Genomic DNA, 19,321 nt, shown 5'->3' with positions numbered 1-19,321 from the left:
TAACCAATGGGCGGGGGAAGGGAGCGTGTGTCAGGAAGGATGGAAGAGGAGGAAAAGGAGGGGGAGGAGCTGACAGTGGTTGCGTCCAAACCAACGGGGGGAGCGGGGGGGGGGGGGAGAATAAAAGGTACGCATGCGCACTTGCTTGCTCTCCCCGGCGGGGCGTCGAGCGAGAGTCACGTGACTCGACCCAGCGACCGCGCCCCGCGGGGGTTTTTTAGGCACTTCCCGGCCTCAGGGGACGCAAAATTAAGTCGGGCCACCGCCCGTCGGGGACGCTGGGTGTCTGGGGTGGCAGTCCGCTTGCTCCAGCCCCTTGGGCTCCAAAGTGGGTAGGGACGTAGAGAAAGAATAAAACGTCCAAGTTGGCAGAGTGCGCCCCCCCATCTGTTTATTTCAGAGTCCCATTTCTCGGATGGGCAAGTTGGGCTTCCGAGCCCCAAGAAAAAACTTGCAAGTGGCGAGGCTAGCAGGCCCTTCCTGCGGCCCGCTGCCCTTCGGGGACAGCGTCCTGTGACGCGCCCGCCGCGGCCGCCAGCCCGCCCGAGAGGCCGCCAGCGAACCGGAGCGCGGGACGGGACACCCCGGCCAGGGTGGCGGCCCCGCACCTGTCCCGGGGAGCACACTCAGGGGCCACGTGTGGCCGCCTGCGTCACGTGCCAGCCCCCACCTCCCCCGGCCAGAACCCGCGTGGCCGCGCGGGGTGGGCCGCCCGGCCTCCCGTTAACCTGCGCCGCGAGGCGTCCCCGTCACCCCTGCCTGCGGCTCCAGCCCCTGGAGGAAGCGGCCACGCAAACGAGCCGTGACCGCACAGAGGCAAAACCGACCCTCCAGATGTTGGTGGCAAGGACAGGAGCCACCAGGGCGTGCAGAAGCCGGCCAGGGCACCACCCCTCAGGAGCTGCCACAGCGCGCTCCTGCAAAGTAAGGTGGCTTTACAGCCGTCACTTCTGGACTAAAAGCTGATCTCTTCATTACGGCCTACCAGTCCCTGCAGGATCTGGGCCCGCGTCCTCTGTTCATCTCACGCTGTCCTCTGCTTGGCTTGTGCTGCCCAGTCACACTGGCCTTCTTGCTGTTTCCCCAGGACACCAAGCTCTTCTCTGCCCCAGGGCCTTTACCTTCACAGTACTCTGTCTGGAATCTTACTCCTCCTCAATTCTCAAGGCTCTGCTCAAATGGCCTGTAAGCACAGAGCCCTTGTCATACCGGCCTTGTTAAAAGTAGAGGTTCCACACGCCTATTGCCTGGTTTTATTTTTTCATACCCTGCATCACTACCTGAAATGATCCTACTATTGATGTGTTTACTTACAGGTCTCTTGTCACCAAAAAGTAACTTTTCGGAGGGGAGAATCTTGGCAGTCTTGTTCCTGGTTGAATCTTTAAAAGATTGGTAAGTGGGGTGTAGGAAGAAAGGGGGTTAGAGGCCACCATAGAAAGGACGTGCCAGGCAAAAGTAGGGGTTATAGGGGAACCCCCAGTTCTTCCGGCAACCAGAGTGGGAGCACCAGGCTGGTGTACTTTGTCCATCCAGTATCAGAGGCACACAGCCTAGGGTTTACCTATTTTGTACAAGACTACAAAAACAATCTATTGACTATCATATGAAAAGAAATTTTTTTTCAGGGGCGCCTGGGTGGCTCAGTCCCTTAAGTGTTTGCCTGTTGCTCAGGCCATGATCTCCAGGACCTGGGATCAGCCCCGCATTGGGCTCCCTACTCAGCAGGGAGCCTCCTTCTCTCCCTCTGCCCCTCTGCCCTGCTTGTGCTCTCTCTCTCTCAAATAAATAAATCTTTAAAATCTCAAGTAAATTTTAAAAATCTTTTTTTAAAAATTTTTTTTCTTTTTTTTTAAAGAATTTATTTATTTGAGAGAAAATGAGAGATAGCACGAGAGGGAAGAGGGTCAGAGGGAGAAGCAGACTCCCTGCTGAGCAGGGAGCCTGATGTGGGACTTGATCCCGGGACTCCAGGATCATGACCTGAGCCAAAGGCAGTCGCTCAACCAACTGAGCCACCCAGGCGCCCAAAAAAAGAAAATTTTGAATAATGATTACAATAGAAAAACATCTGAAAATCTGTTGCTTTTATGGCAAAAAAAAAAAAGTTTTAATCTGAGTGCATTTTCATAGAGATTTTTCTGAGACCTGCCGTGGTCTTAAATGAGTCTCTCTCCTTCTCCCTCTCTCTCTCTCTCTCCCCCTGTTCTCTACCCCCAAGAAACACACACACACACACACACACACACACACACACAAAGATGGCTGGACACCAGGCTACTGGTCAGTTTCATTCTAAACTGCCCTTTATAAAACCTAAGCAACGTTATTACACATCGATACCTAATGGATGCTCATAGTCAACCTGCAAGAGCTGAAGGATGTACTTATCAGTGGCCACTGTGAAAAGCAACATGTCTTGAGGGCAGAAAGTAAGATGTGTAAGGAGTATAAAAGGTTACTTCCCAGTGGTGGGAATCACGGAGGGCTTCCTGGGGTAGGAAGCATTTTTGCTAGGCCATGAAGCACAGACAAGGTTCCTGGAAGGATGAGTCCCCTCAGAACAGAGGGACGCGTGAATTCAAAGGCACAGAGGTGGAAAAGGCTAAAAGAACCAGGAATTGGCAGCTCTTTCTGCCCATAGGTCCTGTCCCCATGCTATAATAAAACCACCCTTTTTGCACCCCCCAAAAAAAGAACCAGGAATAATCTCATTTGACTTAAACAACATTTTCTTTCTGTTGATGAGATAGTACCATCTAGTTTGGCTTTCTTTTTTTTTTTTAAGATTTTATTTATTCATTTGCGAGAGAGACAGAGAACAAGCATGGGGAGAGGCAGAGGGAGAGGGAGAAGCAGACGCCCCGCCGAACAAGGAGCCCCATGCGGGACTCAATCCCAGGACCCTGGGATCATGACCTGAGCCGAAGGCAGACACTTAACCATCTTGAGCCACCCAGGCGCCCTAGTTTGGCTTTCTAAATTTTATAAGCACTTCCTATCTGAGTGACCTTGGGCAAATTACTATGACTCTTTGAGCATCATAAATGGAGTTGGTAATAGAAACTCCTTGGGTTTGTTTTCAGGATTAAATGAGAATAAATGAGAAAAAGACTGAGTGCCATACCAGTCCACAAAATTATTCAATAAAGACTACCACTCTAGGGGCCTGAGAAAGTGCTCCTACATTAGCCTCCAACCTTGGAATTGGAAGGCCTGGACAAGCAACAGCGCATATGACATCTCTCAGCTAAGCTCTGGAAACTTCACATCCATTTGAAGTAATTAGCGTTTGATGACTCAAGAAAATGTGGGTTAATGTATACTTTCTTTTTTCTTTTTTCTAAATAGGCTCCACACCCAACGTGGGTCTGGAACTCACGACTCCGATCAAAAGTCACATGCTCCATGAACTGAGCCAGCCAGGTGCCCCTGTACTTTCATTTTTAACATCCTTCCAGACTTCTAAGTATGTGTATGTAAATACTTTTATTTTGTTGTGGTTATTGTTAAAGATTTATTTATTTGAGAGAGAGAGAGAGAGACAGTGTACGCCAGCACGGGGAGGAGCAGAGGGAGAGGGAGAGAGAATCCTCAAGCAGACTCCCCACTGAGTGCAGAGCCCAATGCAGGCCAATCCCAGGACCCCGAGATCATGATCCCAGCTGAAATCAACAGTTGAATGCCCAACCAACTGAGGCACCCAGGCACCCTACGTAAACACTTTTAACCATAAAAGATGTATTACACAGCGTGTTAGGAAACTGAGCTCTTATTTTCCATTTTATAATAGATCTTGGACATCTTTTCTATTTCCACAACACACAGTTAGGGTTATAGCTTCTGAGTTTTGCATCAGGCTTAGGAAGGCTTTCCACACTCCAAGATTATTTGTTAACACAACTGAATTAAAACTGAAATGGCAGCCCATCTTTTTCCTCCCCTACTGCACAGAAATGTCAAGAGAATGCATGATGCCAACAGCTTCTCATGATAAATAATGCATGCATTCATCACAGTAAGGAGTATAAGTGGCCTCACAGATTAACTGCTGCCAGAAAAGGCCAAAGTTAGACTCAAGGGCATGAGTCAAAAGACATGAGAAAAGTCAAATAACATTGTGAGCACAAAAGGCCAATCAAAATAACAGAATAGAATCAGACATTTTTTATTTAACATTTAACAGCATATACATTTATACAAGAGCAGTGTTTTTGTGTGTTTTAATATATGCCCTGTTCAAGTTTGGGACCAATGTTGACATACTAAATACACCCCCGTGCTGCATTCGCTCCCTACTGAGGGTGAGATTCTTTGACTCTCCCTGTAGTCCTAGACTCCAAAGGTGGAGTGACTTGCTGGGAGTTGAGGGTGGACCCACCATGCCATCTCATAGTCTGCATGCACAGAAAACAACCATTTGCTCTTCTGTGAGGTGTGGGAAGGAGAGTGGGACCGATGTGTTCTGATCCTTTTTCATACCTTTCCTGGGGCACAAAAGGCAAGCTCATGATCAAATCTGCTCACAGCTCACCTTACTCGGTAAACTGAAGGGACGTGTTTCTCCCTAAACTCTTGTTTTCAATAGAAACACAGGAAACAAAATTAAGTTTTGAAGAAAGAGATTTTTATTTTTAATATTTAATTTATTTATTTGACAGAGAGAGACACAGCAAGAGAGGGAACACAAGCAGGCGGAATGGGAGAGGGAGAAGCAGGCCTCCCGCCAAGCAGGGAGCCCGATGTGGGGCTCAATGTGGGGCTCGATCCCAGGACCCTGGGATCATGACCTGAGCCAAAGGCAGGCGCTTAACAACTGAGCCACCCAGGAGCGCCCTGAAGAAAGAGATTTTTAACAAAAATTGGAAGCCTTGTATGTTCTCCCCGCTTTGGGATAAAACACAGCTTACCTTGGGCAAGCAAATTCTATGCATCTTAAAAAAGCAATAGAAAATACTGCTAGTCTGTTGTCTGTGACACAGAAAAAGTGTCCAAGAATCTAAGGCCTCATGCAGGAAATGGTGGATTCTCCAAAGGGTCTCTCCAAACTGAGCATAAAATGGGATTATATAAACATAACACAGCCGGCTAGCTCCCTTCCCAATATACATTCCACAGTTATTTTTTGCTAACAGAGCCTAAATTGTATTCAAGTGGGCAGTGTGCCCAGCTCAAAGACTACATTTCCCAGCCTCCTCTGCAAAGAAGGGAGGATGATGAAATAATAAGAGGAAGTCATTGGGTGGGGCTTCCAGGAAAGCTATTTAAAAGGAAGTGACTTAGCTTGGTTTCTTGCTCTTGCTACTTCCTCCTTCCTGGGGCCTGGAACTCAAATAAGATAGCCAGGGCTGCAGCAGCCATCTTTGACCATGAGGTAACCTTAAGGAAGGAAGCCATACGCAGAGAATGGTGGAAGCCATCTGCAGAGAAAGGAGGAAGTCTGATGAACTTGTGGATATCCTTAGACTACCTCTAAACTTTTTTTTTTTTTTTTGTAAGTGGAGGAAAAACCCTTTAGTTTATATAAGCAGCTGTGGTTAGGTCTCCACACCAACACCTAAACACAATTCATTACTCATTATAGCATGTAAAGCTCATAGTAATCTTCACACTGCTGCTAAATAAAGGTAATATTCTGTAGTTTGGGGAGATTTGAGGTTGCTGTTTGTGCTTTCTCTTTGCTCTTACCCACTTTTTATGAAACGTTTCCCCATTACAACAGTGTGTTCCTTGCAAGGCTGGTGTTCAGCCTGAAACTGAAGTTGCAAATTGTTGCTAGTTATGAAATAGTAGTCAGGTTAAGAATGATCTCTCCTGACTGCTAGCTGAAGGGTGAATCATAGACAGTTAATGGATTTTCAGAAAGACTGCCCATGGCCTTCCCAACTTGCCACAGCTTTGCAGGTGGTGCTCAGGGCTGGGGCTGGAGGCACGCTCCAGCACAGCAGTGATGTCACCGTGAAAGGAGCCTCACGATAGACTCTTTCTCAGGCCTCCCATTTCTGCCTGCTAAATGATTTCTTTTTTTTTTTTTTAAGATTTTATTTATTTATTTGACAGAGAGATAGAGAGTACAAGTAAGCAGAGTGGCAGGCAGAGGGAAAGGGAGAAGCAGCCTCCCTGCTGAGCAGGGAGCCCGATGCGGGGCTCGATCCCAGGACCCTGGGATCATGACCTGAGCCGAAGGCAGACACTTAACCGACTGAGCCACCCAGGTGCCCCTGCTAAGTGATTCCTTGGTTTTCCTAAAATCTGTTTTAAAATGGCACAGCTCTGAAGACAAAAACAAAGGCTCGGGTCCATCTGCCAAGACAGGTGTCATGAGAAAACCAGTTTCTCACTGGGGCAAGATGTCTAGGCGATGGAGTCCCAGTGGCTGGCCACAGCCAGCATCCTGAAACAGTAATGCAGGCTCTCGAATTCAATCCACAGCTCTGCGATCCTCACGCAAATCCCTGGATGACCTCGTTCAAATGCCCAAGTCTGGTTCTGTGCGGCTAGGGTGGGCCCTCAGTAGCTGCATTTCTAACAAGCTCCCAACGATGCCGGTGCTCCTGGGGCACCGAGTGTGTCTTGAGCGGGAAGGCACTTGCTGGCTCTTCTCACAATACAGTCCCAGTCTCTGTTGGGCACCTTCTTGTCATTCAGATCTCAGTTCACATGTCACTTCCTCTGAGCAGCCCTCCTTGACCAGCCAGTCCATAGCAGAGTCTCCGGGCCCCCATGCTTTTCTACTTCACCCAAATTTCACCTGCACCTCATGGGCCTGCCTATGCCCCGAATGTTTATATGCATCACCCCCCCACCCCAAACTCCCATAAGATCATGTCAACTGATTCTCTGAATCACAAATTTAGAATTTGGGTTGAGACCAGAAATTAGGAGTGGAGTCATATTAATGGCTAGGTTGTTCTATTCCTCCTTGGAGGATATAACCCTAGCCCAGGAGCCATGCCCTCAAATTCATTTCCTAGCAAGCTGGAGCTTCTTGGTTTCTAATATATGCATGATCCCAGTACACTACCATTAACCTTTTGGCATTTTTCCTTCCAGTCTTTTATATTAATGTAATTATTTCCAGTGGTGTGCTGGAGCTGGCTCCGAGCTTAGCAAGCCAGTTGTGTCCATCTATCGAACTCCTCCTCTGCTGACATCATGAAGTAACTTGAAATCAGCCACGGTGGGCACGTTTACACCATGGAAATGCTACAAATGAGAGATTTTCGGTTTCAGGGAGTCGGTTGTTTTTTTTTTTTTTTAAGATTTTATTTATCTGACAGCACCGAGGGGGAGGGAGAAGCAGACTCTCCACTGAGCAGGGAGCCCGATGCGGGGCTCGACCCCAGGACCCCAAGATCATGACCCCCGCTGAAGGCAGATGCTTAACTGAGCCACCCAGGTGCCCCCAGAGAGTCTGTTCCTAACAGCCTACCAGTACACCACTGATTTAACTTACACGACATCAGGTTTCTCCAGTCATGTATCCCAACTAGTTAACACTCTCCTAAAGTGCACCAGGAGCTTACGTCCTAGTAAATGGAGACAGATGATATATAAGTAAACACATAAACAAGAAAATTTTAGGAAGCAGACGGTGTGAAGAATATGAACAAAACCACTGATATGTTGAATGTACTCCTTTTACCTTTCCCCCTCACATATCAAAAACAGTTGCTCAAGTTTTAAAAAGGTCTCAGGAGCGTTCTTCCTAGTGGCTGCATAATATTCATCCCTTCTGATAATAATCTAATTTATTTATGCATTCCTCGGCACTTAAGGGTTTCTCAGCCTTGGCACGGTTGATATTCTGGGTCAAATAATTCTTGGGTGGGGGCACTGTCTCATGCATTGTAGGATGTTGAGCGGCATCCCTGGCTTTTTTCCCAACAGATGCCAGTAGCAGTAGTGCCCACTATCCCAGTTAGGGCAACCGAAAATGTCTCCAGATTTTGTCCCCTGGTGGGCAAAATCACCCCGGTGGAAGATCACTGCCTTAGCTGGACTTTATATCGACAAATAAATGCTTAAATAAAAAAAAAAACAAGGAAGCAGGTCTCAGAGAGTGACTCCAGTAGTAGCCGTGCTGACCGGGAACTGGTTAGAAATGAAGATTCTCAGGCACCTGTCCAGACACCTGACATCAGAATCTCCTGGGTGGGACAAGTCAGTCCATGCTTTAACAAGCCTTTCCGGGGATTCTGATGCATGATGCAGTTTGACAGGGGGCCAGGGATGAAGGTTTTTAGAAATCACAATAGAGTTTGGTGGCTTTGTACTGCAATGCGTGGTTGTGGTTGCATCATGATGTGTGTGTTTGTGTGTGTGTGTGTGTGTGTGTGTGTGTGTGTGTGTGTGTCCCGCCTACGCATCTTTGGCTAGTATAGGTGATTAGAGCAAATTAACTGAGTTCAGGTGTACTTTGGACTTAAGTACCACCTTTCAGCTCAGGATTACCAAACACCACTTATTTTTACCCCAGGGAGGCTCTGGGACGAGTGGTAGGATGAAGGATGTGAGCGGCGGTGCCCTGCATTGTCCAAACACATTGGGTTATTGTCCGGAAGTATTCAGATGTGTTATAATAGTCAGGATAGGTTATGCTGCTGTCAATGACCAAACAACAACAAAAAGATCTAAAGTGAAGAATGGAAAGCAAATGGGTCCGAACTCTAAGTTCCAACCACCACGTGGTGCTTCTCCACTACATATAAACTCTGGTTCCCTAAATAAAGAGCAGTTTGGTATTTTCAGAAGTCGAAGAACCACAAAACGCAAAGTCAAGGCAAGGTGTACCACCAGCAGCTATCTCCTGCTCTTGCCACCATCTTGTGCCTCAGGCGACCATGAACTCCATTCAGATAATACGGGTTCAGGAGCTTTCTTTCATCGTTTGTCAGTGGGGGGTTTCTACTGCAGGAACAAAAATGCCTCTGGTCTAGCAGTTCTCAGATGTGGCGGTATTGTCCCATTCCAAGGAGCATTTTTGGAAATGGGGGTGGTGGGAGTTGGGTGTCACAGTGACTGGGACCCCTGGTACTTACTGGGGTTAGTGCCAGGGTCATTAAAACATCCTACAGAGTGCTTGTGGGATTGTAAAATGGTACCAACACTTTGAAAAGTAAGTCAAGAGTTTCTTTGAAAATTCAGCATACAGGGGCGTCTGGCTAGCTCCCTCGGTAGAGCACGTCTGACTCTTGATCTCAGGGTTGTGAATTCGAGATTTAAGTCATCTCTACCCATGTAGAGGTCACTTTAAAAATAAATAAATGTCATAAAATAAAATTCAACAGACACTTAACAATGAGACCCCCACCGTTCCATCTAGGTATTTACCAAAGAGAAGAGAAAGCCTATGCCCACACTATACACACAAGTTCATATCTGCCCTGTTTGCAAGAAGCAAAAACGGAAAGCAATCCAAGGATCCCGTAACAGGTGGAAGGATAGACAGACTGTGGGGCACCCACAGAGCGGACGGCTGTGTAGCAATAAGAAGGGATGAACTCTCAGTACACGATACAACATGGATGAATCTCAAAATAATTATGCTGAGTGGAAGAAGCCAGACCAAAAAAAAAAAAAAAGTTCACGCTTTATGATTCATTCCCTTTACAGAAAATGCAAACAAATCTATAGTCACAGAAAACAGAGCAAAGGTTGCCTGGGGATGAAGGGAAGGACCAGAAAGAGGGATTACAAGGGGGTCCTACTGTAATCCCGGTCGGGAAAGGAAACAATTGGGGTGAGAGTTATGTTAATTAAGTCTCCAGGGGCCAGCTCACGACTTGGCAGCTGGCTTCTTTCAGCAGAGGAAGAGAGAGAGCAAGAAGGTGCCCGAGGCAGATGTGACAGTTTTTAATAACCTACTCCTGGATGTGACATACATCACTTCTGCGGTATTCTATTCATCGGAGGCACACCAGCGAATCCAACCCACACCATAGGAAAGGGAATTGCAACGGGGCATGAATACTGAGAGAGTCGTGGATATTTGTGGACCCCCTCAGAGGCTGCCCACCACAAGGAACAGGTGCAAACATACAGATTCTCCAGCTCTGCCCAAATGAGGGAATGTTAACCATGGCCCGGCAGGTCAGAATCACTTCACAAGGACATATTCTTTCCTTCTTAAAAAACAAAACAAAACAAAACAAAAAAAAAAAAAACAGCCCTTGGGGGGCCTGGCTGGCTCACTTGGGTAAAGCTTGAGACTCTTGATGTCAGGTTTGTGCATTTGAGCCCCACTTTGGGTGTAGAGATTACTTAAAAATAAAATCTTAAAAAACAAAAACAGTACCCTTGAAAGTTACTAAAAGAGTAACTCTTAGGGCACCTGGGTGGCTCAGTCGTTATGTGTCTGCCTTGAGCCCAGGTCAGGATCCCAGGGTCCTGGGATCAAGCCCCGCATCAGGCTCCCTGCTCAGCCAGGAGCCTGCTTCTCACTCTCCCTCTCCCCCTGCTTGTGTTCCCTCTCTAGCTCTCTCTGTATGTCAAATAAATAAATAAAATCTTTAAAAAAAAAGTAAATCTTAAAAGTCCTATTCACAAGGAAAAAAATTGTAACAACGTGTGGTGATGGATGTTAACTAAATTTACTGTGATCATTTAACAATATATACAAATATTGAACTACTGTGTCACGCACCTGAAACTAATACAACGTTAGACGTCAAATGCCAGTTATATCTCAATTAAAAAAAAAAATTAGCACCAGGGACGCCTGGGTGGCTCAGTCGTTAAGCATCTGCCTTTGGCTCAGGTCATGATCCCAGGGTCCTGGGATCGAGTCCCACATCGGGCTCCCTGCTCGGCGGGAAGCCTGCTTCTTCCTCTCCCACTCCCCCTGCTTGTGTTCCCTCTCTCGCTGTGTCTCTCTCTGTCAAATAAATAAAATCTTTAAAAAAAATTTTTTTTAATTTTTTTGACCGCCCAGTGGTCATAAGAGCTAAAGGTGCCAATACGGTTGTTCTCAGCGTCTTGTTTCTGTGGTTTCTCCCGACGGCTGAAACAACAGCCGAGATGTGCTGTGGGATGAAGGCTGTGAGGGGCGGTGCCCTGCATCGTCCAAACACATTGTCTGGGTTATTGTCCAGAAGCATTCAGATGTGTTATAATAGTCAGGAGAGGTTATGCTGCTGTCAATCACCAAGCAACAACAAAAAGAGCTAATCAGCTAACCCCACAAACATCTGTTTCTTACTGAGGCATAGCCTGCTCTGGGTCCAGGCAACAATCCACGGCTGCTATCCCGGGACGATGCTCAGTGACTCAGGGATACAGGCGGCTTCTGTCTTGTGACTCCAACCTCCACAAAAGGGAAGATGAAGCCTGGAGAGTCTTGCAGAGACTTTTTGCTGCCTCAAATAGGAAGTGACACATCACTTCTGATCATTATCTGTTGGCCAGAGCAGGTCATATGACCCCACCTAACACAAGAGCATTGGGATGGGTATCTCCTTACAACTGAGAATAAGTTAGCATTAATAATAACCTTTTTCGGAGAAGGTCCCCCTGCCACACATATGATTCCGTATGTTTTAATATTTATGGTAAGGCCTTTGTATTAACTTATTTGATCCCAATAATTCCCCAATGAGGTTAGTATTTTTTTTTTTTTTGCAGATTTATTTGTTATTTATTTGAAGGAGAGAGAGCACAATCTCAAGCAGGTGCTCTCTGAGCGCCAAGCCCACTCAGGGCTTGATCCCATGACCCTGAGATCATGACCTGAGCCAAAACCAAGAGCTGGCTGCTTAACTGACTGAGCCACCCAGATGCCCTGAGGTTTGTATTTTTATTCCCATTTTAAAGATGAGGAATTGGGGTGCCTGGGTGGCTCAGTCCTTAAGTGTCTGCCTTCGGCTCAGGTCATGATCCCAGGGTCCTGGGATCGAGCCTGACATTGGGCTCCCTGGTCAGTGAGGAGTCTGCTTCTCCCTCTCCCTCTGCCCCTCCTCACACTTGTGTTCTGTCTGTCTCTCGCTATCTCAAATAAATAAGTAATCTTTAAACAAAATAAAGATGAGGACTTGAGGCTCAAAGAGGTTCCTAAGATGTTTCTATCCACAGAACACTTTTGTTTATGATTTATGTTTTTAATTGAAGTATAGTTGACATTACCCACAGAACACTTCTGACACCAGATGGTATTGGGCTGGCGGGTGTGTCATCAATTCTAAAGCTAATTTCCTCTTTGGGGCACTTAGCTCATTTTCAGTTTTTGGTTCTTACAAATAATACTGTAATGAGCTGGGTTGGGTTTTCTTTTGACCAAATCTTTGCATACATATTTGTTTTCTTCATATATATTTCTAAACATAGAATCGAAGGGTTCAGGTGGCATATTTCGAGCCTTCGGAGGTGAATTGCTGAGTGTCCTCCCCATCTCCACCCTCACCCTGGACAGAGTGTGAAATGCCTGTTTTCTCTATATACCCACCAACACTGGGTATTAAATATTTGTTTAAAAATCTGTGCAAATTGCTTCAGCGTGATATTTTTAATGCAATTTAATGTCTTCTATCTGAAAAAATAAAAGGTCTTTATTTAAAGTATGAATCCAGGGGTGCCTGGGTGGCTCAGTCGTTAAGCATCTGCCTTCGGCTCAAGTCATGATCCCAGAGTCCTGGGATCGAGCCCCGCATCAGGCTCCCTGCTCCAGGGGAAGCCTGCTTCTCCCTCTCCCACTCCCCCTGTTTGTGTTCCCTCTCTCGCTGTGTCTCTCTCTGTCAAATAAATAAAATCTTTATTTATTTTTTTAATAGATTTTTTAAAGATTTAATAAAATCTTTAAAAAACAAAAAAAAATAATAATAAAGTGTGAATCCAAGGGTGCCTGGCTGGCTCCAGTCAATGAAGCATGGAACTCTTGATTTCAGGGTTGTGAGTTCGAGCCCCACGTGGGGTATAGAGATTACTAAAAATAAACAAGTAATGATGCGCCTGGGTGGCTCAGTCGTTAAGTGTCTGCCTTCGGCTCAGGTCATGATCCCAGGATCCTGGGATCGAGCCCCGCATCGGGCTCCCTGCTCCATGGGAGGCCTACTTCTCCCTCTCCCACTCCCCCTGCTTGTGTTCCCTCTCTCGCTGAGTCTTTCTCTGTCAGATAAATAAACAAAATCTTAAAAAAAATAAAAATAAACAAGTAAATAAAACTTTTAAAAAATGAATAAAGTTTTTTAAAGTTTATTTAAGTAATCTCTACCCCCAATGTGGGCTCGAACCCATGACCCCGAGATCAAGAGTGGCATGCTCTTCTGATCGAACCAGCCAGGAGCCCTGCCTCCCAAATTTTGAAAGTGTGAATCCAAATGAAGTATGTTAAAACTAGCCTTCATTTGAGGGGTGCCTGGGTGGCTCAGTTGGTTGAGCGACTGCCTTCGGCTCAGGTCATGATCCCGGAGTCCCGGGATCGAGTCCCGCATCGGGCTCCTTGCTCAGCAAGGAGTCTGCTTCTCCCTCTGACCCTACTCGCTCTTGTACTTTCTCTCTCACTCTCTCTCTCAAATAAATAAAAATTTTTAAAAAATCTTAAAAAAAAACTAGCCTTCATTTAAATAGATCTACGTCACAAAAACTAATATTAGATTTATAACCACGTGGCCAAAGTAAAGAGGAAATCAATGTAACTGTCTATTAAAATTAGGCACTTTACAGTGGAGAAATCTGACAGACACTACGTCCATCAGGGGACCAAGTTTCACATCAAGAGTGAGAAATCAGGGGCGCCTGGGTGGCTCAGTTGGTTAAGCGACTGCCTTCGGCTCGGGTCATGATCCTGGAGTCCCGGGATCGAGTCCCGCATCGGGCTCCCTGCTCGGCGGGGAGTCTGCTTCTCCCTCTGACCCTCTTCCCTCTCGTGCTCTCTATCTCTCATTCTCTCTCTCTCAAATAAATAAATAAAATCTTTAAAAAAAAAAAAGAGTGAGAAATCAGGGGCGCCTGGGAGGCTCCGTCAGTTAAAGTGTGTGCCCTCAGATCAGGTCATGATCCCAGGGTCCTGGGATCGAGTCCCGCATCGGTCTCCTTGCTCGGTGTGAGCCTGCTCCTCCCTCTCCCTCTGCCTGCTGTTCCCCCTGCTTGTGCTCTCTCTCTCTCTCTCTCTGTGACAAATAAATAAATAAATAAAAGCTTTAAAAAGAAGTGAAAAATCCTAATGGTAGTACAACGTCCTTGACATGAGTGATGAGAGGGGCACTTTACCTCAGTGATCTTCCTCCCCAAAATCCGTAAGCCCAGCATCATCACGAGAAACACATCAGACAAATCCCAAATGCAGGACATTCTGCATTTATTTTTAAGTAATCTCTATACCCAGCATGGAGCTCGAACTCACAGGCCCAAGCTGAAGGGTCTCATGCTCTACCCACTAAGCCAGCCAGGCGCCCTTGTATGCCTCCATGTATATGAAATATCCTTAATAAGCAAATCCGTAGACAGAAAGTAGATGAGCTGTTGCCAGGGGGCTCAAGGTGGCAGGAATGGGGAGTGACGGGAATGGGGAATGACTACATGCATATGTGGTTTCTTATCAAGGTGAAGAAAATGTCCTAGAATTAGCACAATTTTTTTACATACACTATATTTTTTAAAGATTTTATTTACTTATTTGACAGAGACACAGTGAAAGAGGGAACACAAGCAGGAGGAGTGGAAGAGGGAGAAGCAGGCTTCCTGCTGAGCAGGGAGCCCGACGCGGGGCTCCATCCCAGGACCCTGGGATCATGACCTGAGCCAAAGGCAGACACTTAACGACGGAGCCACCCAGGTGCCCCAAATTAGCACGATTTTTGAATATACTAAATCCCAGTGAAATGGGCACTTTAAAAGGGTGTGTGTTATAGTATATGAATTACATCTCAATTAAAAAGAAAAGTCTGAAAAACCTTCACAACCAAAAGGAGTCTAAGGAGTCAAGACACCCACATGTAATGTGGTTTTCTGGACAGGATTCTGGAACAGAAAAAGTGCATTCAGTAACAGTTAAGGAAATCTGAACAAAGTACAGACTTTAGTTAATATCGCGTATCAACATTTGTTGTTTAATTGTGACAAATATATGATAATGTATGATGTTTATAATACAGGAAAATCAGGGGAAAGTGAGTATGGGGTCTATGGGAATTCTCTGTACTATCTTTGCAGCTTTTCTGTAAATCTAAAACTGTTCTAAAAGTTTATTTTTAGAGGTGCCTGGGTGGCTTAGTCATTTGAGCGTCCGACTCTTGGTTTCAGCTCAGGTCATGATCTCACAGTTGGGGGATTGAGCCCCGCATCGGGCTCTGTGCTCTGCATGGGAGTCTGCTTCAGATTCTCTCTCCCTTTCCCTCCCACTGTCTCTCTCAAATAAATAAAATAAGCAAAATCTTTTTTAAAAAAATAGAAGTTTATTAAAAAAAATCACACCCAATTGCGACCTTTTGGGCCACTTAAAAAAAAAAATACAAGGGTTCTTGCCTCTAGCTCTAAGAACACAAGTCTATTTTGATTTTTTCATAAGGAAAACTGCCCCTTTGGAAACAGAGCCCCACTGTGGGCATGTGGGATCACCAGGGAAGCTGCTGGCTGAGCTGAGGATAAACACCAGCGATTCTATTCTCAGTAAGTGGCTCTAACCGCTAACCATCCTTCCTTCCCCGTCAGTGTGTATCATGTCTGGGCCTGAATTATCCTGTCTGGCTAAGTCCTGATTCTGGGAGACTCTTGGTGTTGGAAAACATTGGGAAATTTCAGTGGATTTGCCTGGAAAGAAAAATCTTACTTTTTTTTTTAACAGGTGACTAACTTCAACATGAATGCCAACACGTATAACAGGAAATCAGATGATGCAAGGCAAAGCAGGAGCATCAGACTTTGAAATGACATGGGGCTTTAGGTGATAGCCAGGCCCGCTGGTTTGCAAGCGCACACTGGTCCAGCCCTGAGAAGCCGCTCTTGCAGAAACACCTAGGAACCTGACTTATTCAGTAGAAAATAACTGCCCCAGAGGTGGGAGTTAGGGTCTTGTGAAAGTTTAAATTAGGAGAAATTACAGTTGAAGAGCTTAAAACCAGAGGAAAACACGGAGGGAATGGACATCACATCTGTGAGCATTCAGAGAAATCATTTAAATTCACTAAGATTATTCTAACAACAACAAAAATAGCAATGAGTAGCATTTTCTGCACACGAAGCAATGCTATGTTTGTTCCCTTTTTAAGAGGAATCCTGTGACCCCTCTCCCCACAAAACCCAGTATTGAAGTTCAGGCCTGAATCACTCTGGATACACGCCCCTTGGAGAGGCTTGACCCAAACCAGTTAAAAAAAAAAAAAAAAGAAAGCGCCAAAGAGCCAAATTCTTGGCTTCCACCAGTTCCTAAACAGGCTTTTGAAATTCATGGCAGAGATAATAACCTTGAAAGCCAAGGCTTTTGATTTGCAAGATTCGCAAAAGAGGCTCTTTTTTTTAAACGTCTCTGAACTGGTTTTGAGTAGCAAGACTTTGGATTCAAAAGCAAATCCCTGAAGGAATCTTGGAATAAAGTTTCTGCCACAACAGACAATACATCTGTGGGGGGAACTGATGAAAAGTCAGATTATCCTGTCCCTGAGGGTGAAAATGTCCAAAAAACAAAAAACAAAAACAAAAACCCAGAGAGGAGGAATTACAAATTCCAGGGGGCTAAAGAAGGGGAAAAACAAGGTTGGCGGTGAGCTGAGGAGCTAATCATTGTTGCAATTGCCTTCATTATTCCAGTCTATTTCTGTTTTTTTCTTTTCTTTTTTGTTAAGTAAGCTCTACACCCAACGTGGGGCTTGAACTCATGACCCTGAGATCAGGAGTTGCATATGGTCCACCGACTGAGCCAGCCAGGCGCCCTTATTCTCTCTACTTTTTTGAAATTTTTCATATTAAAAATTCTGCGATTGTTAGTTTTAATGGGGAAGCTGGGAGACCAGCAAGAAGGTTATCACAATCGTGCAGGCAAGAAGTGGTGGTTGTGTGGGCCAGGGTAGCTGAGATGGGGTGGATGTGGGAAGCTGGAGAGAGGCAGATGGATATCTGGTGGTCGCCCACTGGATTACATCCCCATGCATTTTCCCTCCTCCTTCACCTCAGGAGTTTGCACGCAGTACTCCGGGATGGGGGTGCGGGAAGGTTAAGAGAAGAGCGTGCTAGATTAGCACCGCAGCGGTTCCTGAGAAGGGTCTCTGCCCCATGGAGCCACCTACAGCCCGGAGATGATAGGTACATCCAGATGCCTCTGGGTTCCAGTCCAGGAGCCTTGGGAACCTCAAAAGATTTTCAGTAGGCAGTGGCCTGAACAGGTTTTTCAAAACCCTCTCTACCCCAGCTACTGCGTGGAGCAGTTCAGAATGGGGAAAGGATGTGCTCTGGTTCATCTACATATCCCTGCTCTTTGCCTCCCATCAGAGAGTTCCCAGCAGATGTTTGTGTGTGAATATAGAAGTGGGTGTGCAATGTCAGAGAATTTGGGGGGCTTTCTGGACAATCCAAAATGTTGGTACGGTGAGTCCAGTCAAGTGGGTAAGAGCACCCATTCTGAGAGCTGGGTTCATATCCTGCCACCATCACTTACCTACCAGCTGTGTGAATCTGGGCAAGGCACTTAACAGTGCCTCGGTTTCCCCATCTGTAAAATGGGGGTGGTAATACTAGCACTAATAATAGTACTTTCCTCATAGGTCTGTTTTGACTCAACTCACGCAATGCCATGCTTTATATAGAGAAAGGCCTCGGGAAAGGCTGGCTGTGATGAGGGGTTAAGAGTACAATAAAGAGGGCGCCCGGGTGGCTCAGCTGGTTGGGCGACTGCCTTCGGCTCGGGTCGTGATCCTGGAGTCCTGGGATCGAGTCCCGCAGTCCCGCATCGAGCTCCCTGCTCGGCGGGGAGTCCGTTTCTCCCTCTGACCCTACCCTCTCTCATGCTCTCTATCTCATTCTCTCTCTCAAATAAATAAATAAAATCTTAAAAAAAAAAAAAGAGTACGATAAAGAAACCACTAAAATGCTGCAAACCCTCCTCGTACTGCCCTCCTCATACTGCCACGAATGCCCAGAAAGTTCCCCCCCGGGGTGGGAGTTGTTTTATTCCCCGTTGGCTCTAGCGTGGTGCATAGAGCTCTGCTCCCGGTAGGGGGCGCAGTAAATATTGACTCAACCAGCGAACAAGCCCGGAGTTTCCTATGGACCAGAATTCACCTCTTACGATAACCCCAAACCTAAAGAATCCCACAAAAGCAAAAACTGTAACAGAGGGTAATTATTTGAGGGACGACCCCCGAATGTGACAGTGGGTGAGGAAAAGCATCTCTTATCGAAAAGATTGTGTGTGTGTTTTAAGATTTTTAAAGGAATCTCTACACCCAACTCGGGGCTCGAACTCACAGCCCCGAGATCAAGAGTCCCACGTTCCCCTGACTAAGCCAGCCAGGTGCCCCCAAAAGACTGTGTTTTGAGACAAATGTTTGCTCGCTCAGAAAAAGCAGAAAAGGTTTGGGGTGGCAAGCCGCAACAAATAGTCATTAAAGCAAAATTAGTACAGGTCTTAAATTCCCGAGGTTGCAAAACAGCCTGGCTGAGGTCATTTGTGCCTAATTATTGTGCCCAATAATTACCTTGACTAATTAGAGCAAAGGTTTTGGAGTATGTTTCTATTCCCAGACACTGAGTCATCAGTGACCCAGAATAAATCATTTCACTCTATTTGTGTCTTGGATCTTCTGCATGGAAGCACCCTTGGCCAACCCCTCGGGGACATTCCAAAGGCTTCATTAATTAATATTTGGAAAACAATGTAATTTGTATATGTCAGGCCTATAGAAACATGACATCAGTATGTTTTGTATGTTAGGTTCATTTATTTAATTATTCAACTACTCTCCAGGTGCACTCAATATTTATTAAGTACCTCTTCTGAGCTAGGCCCTGAGATAAGAAGTGGGAGTACAAAGTGAACAAGGCAGAGGGGCCCCTGTCCTCACAAAGCTTATAGTCTAGGGGTGGAGGCAGACAGTAAGTAGGTAAAGCAGCAGACAAAAAAATTACTAACTGCAAACTGCTAAGTGCTATGAGGAAAATTAACAGGACTCTGCCACAGGTACTAGTAGAAGAGGTGATCAGGGAGGGCTTCTTAGAGGAGGTGGTCCCCAAGCTGAGACCTGAGGGAACAGCTGGTAGAGTCGGTGCTCTGCATGTATGGAAGGCATGACAGGAAGCAAGACACGGCAGGGGAGTGGCAAGAGTCATAAGTGGTCATGACAAGCACAGACTTTCTGGGTTTGAATCCTGCTCTGCCCCTGCCACTGACTAATAGTTG

The 19,321-nt window shown here is 46.1% G+C and overlaps 1 long non-coding RNA gene across 1 annotated transcript; it reads left to right on the top strand.

Annotated features, from left to right (window-relative positions):
- The first annotated feature begins 197 nt into the window (after positions 1-197).
- On the top strand, positions 198-18,681 carry LOC113932901. Its single transcript, XR_003523159.2, has 5 exons — positions 198-924; positions 1,317-1,395; positions 3,352-3,469; positions 15,500-15,600; positions 15,776-18,681. It is a non-coding gene; the product is annotated as an uncharacterized LOC113932901 (long non-coding RNA).
- The last annotated feature ends 640 nt before the right edge of the window (positions 18,682-19,321 follow it).

Source organism: Zalophus californianus, chromosome 10 (genome assembly GCF_009762305.2).
Source record: "Zalophus californianus isolate mZalCal1 chromosome 10, mZalCal1.pri.v2, whole genome shotgun sequence".
Taxonomy (NCBI): Eukaryota; Metazoa; Chordata; class Mammalia; order Carnivora; family Otariidae; genus Zalophus; species Zalophus californianus.
Note: the sequence above shows the minus strand (reverse complement) of the source record. Positions and strands in the feature narration are given on the sequence as shown.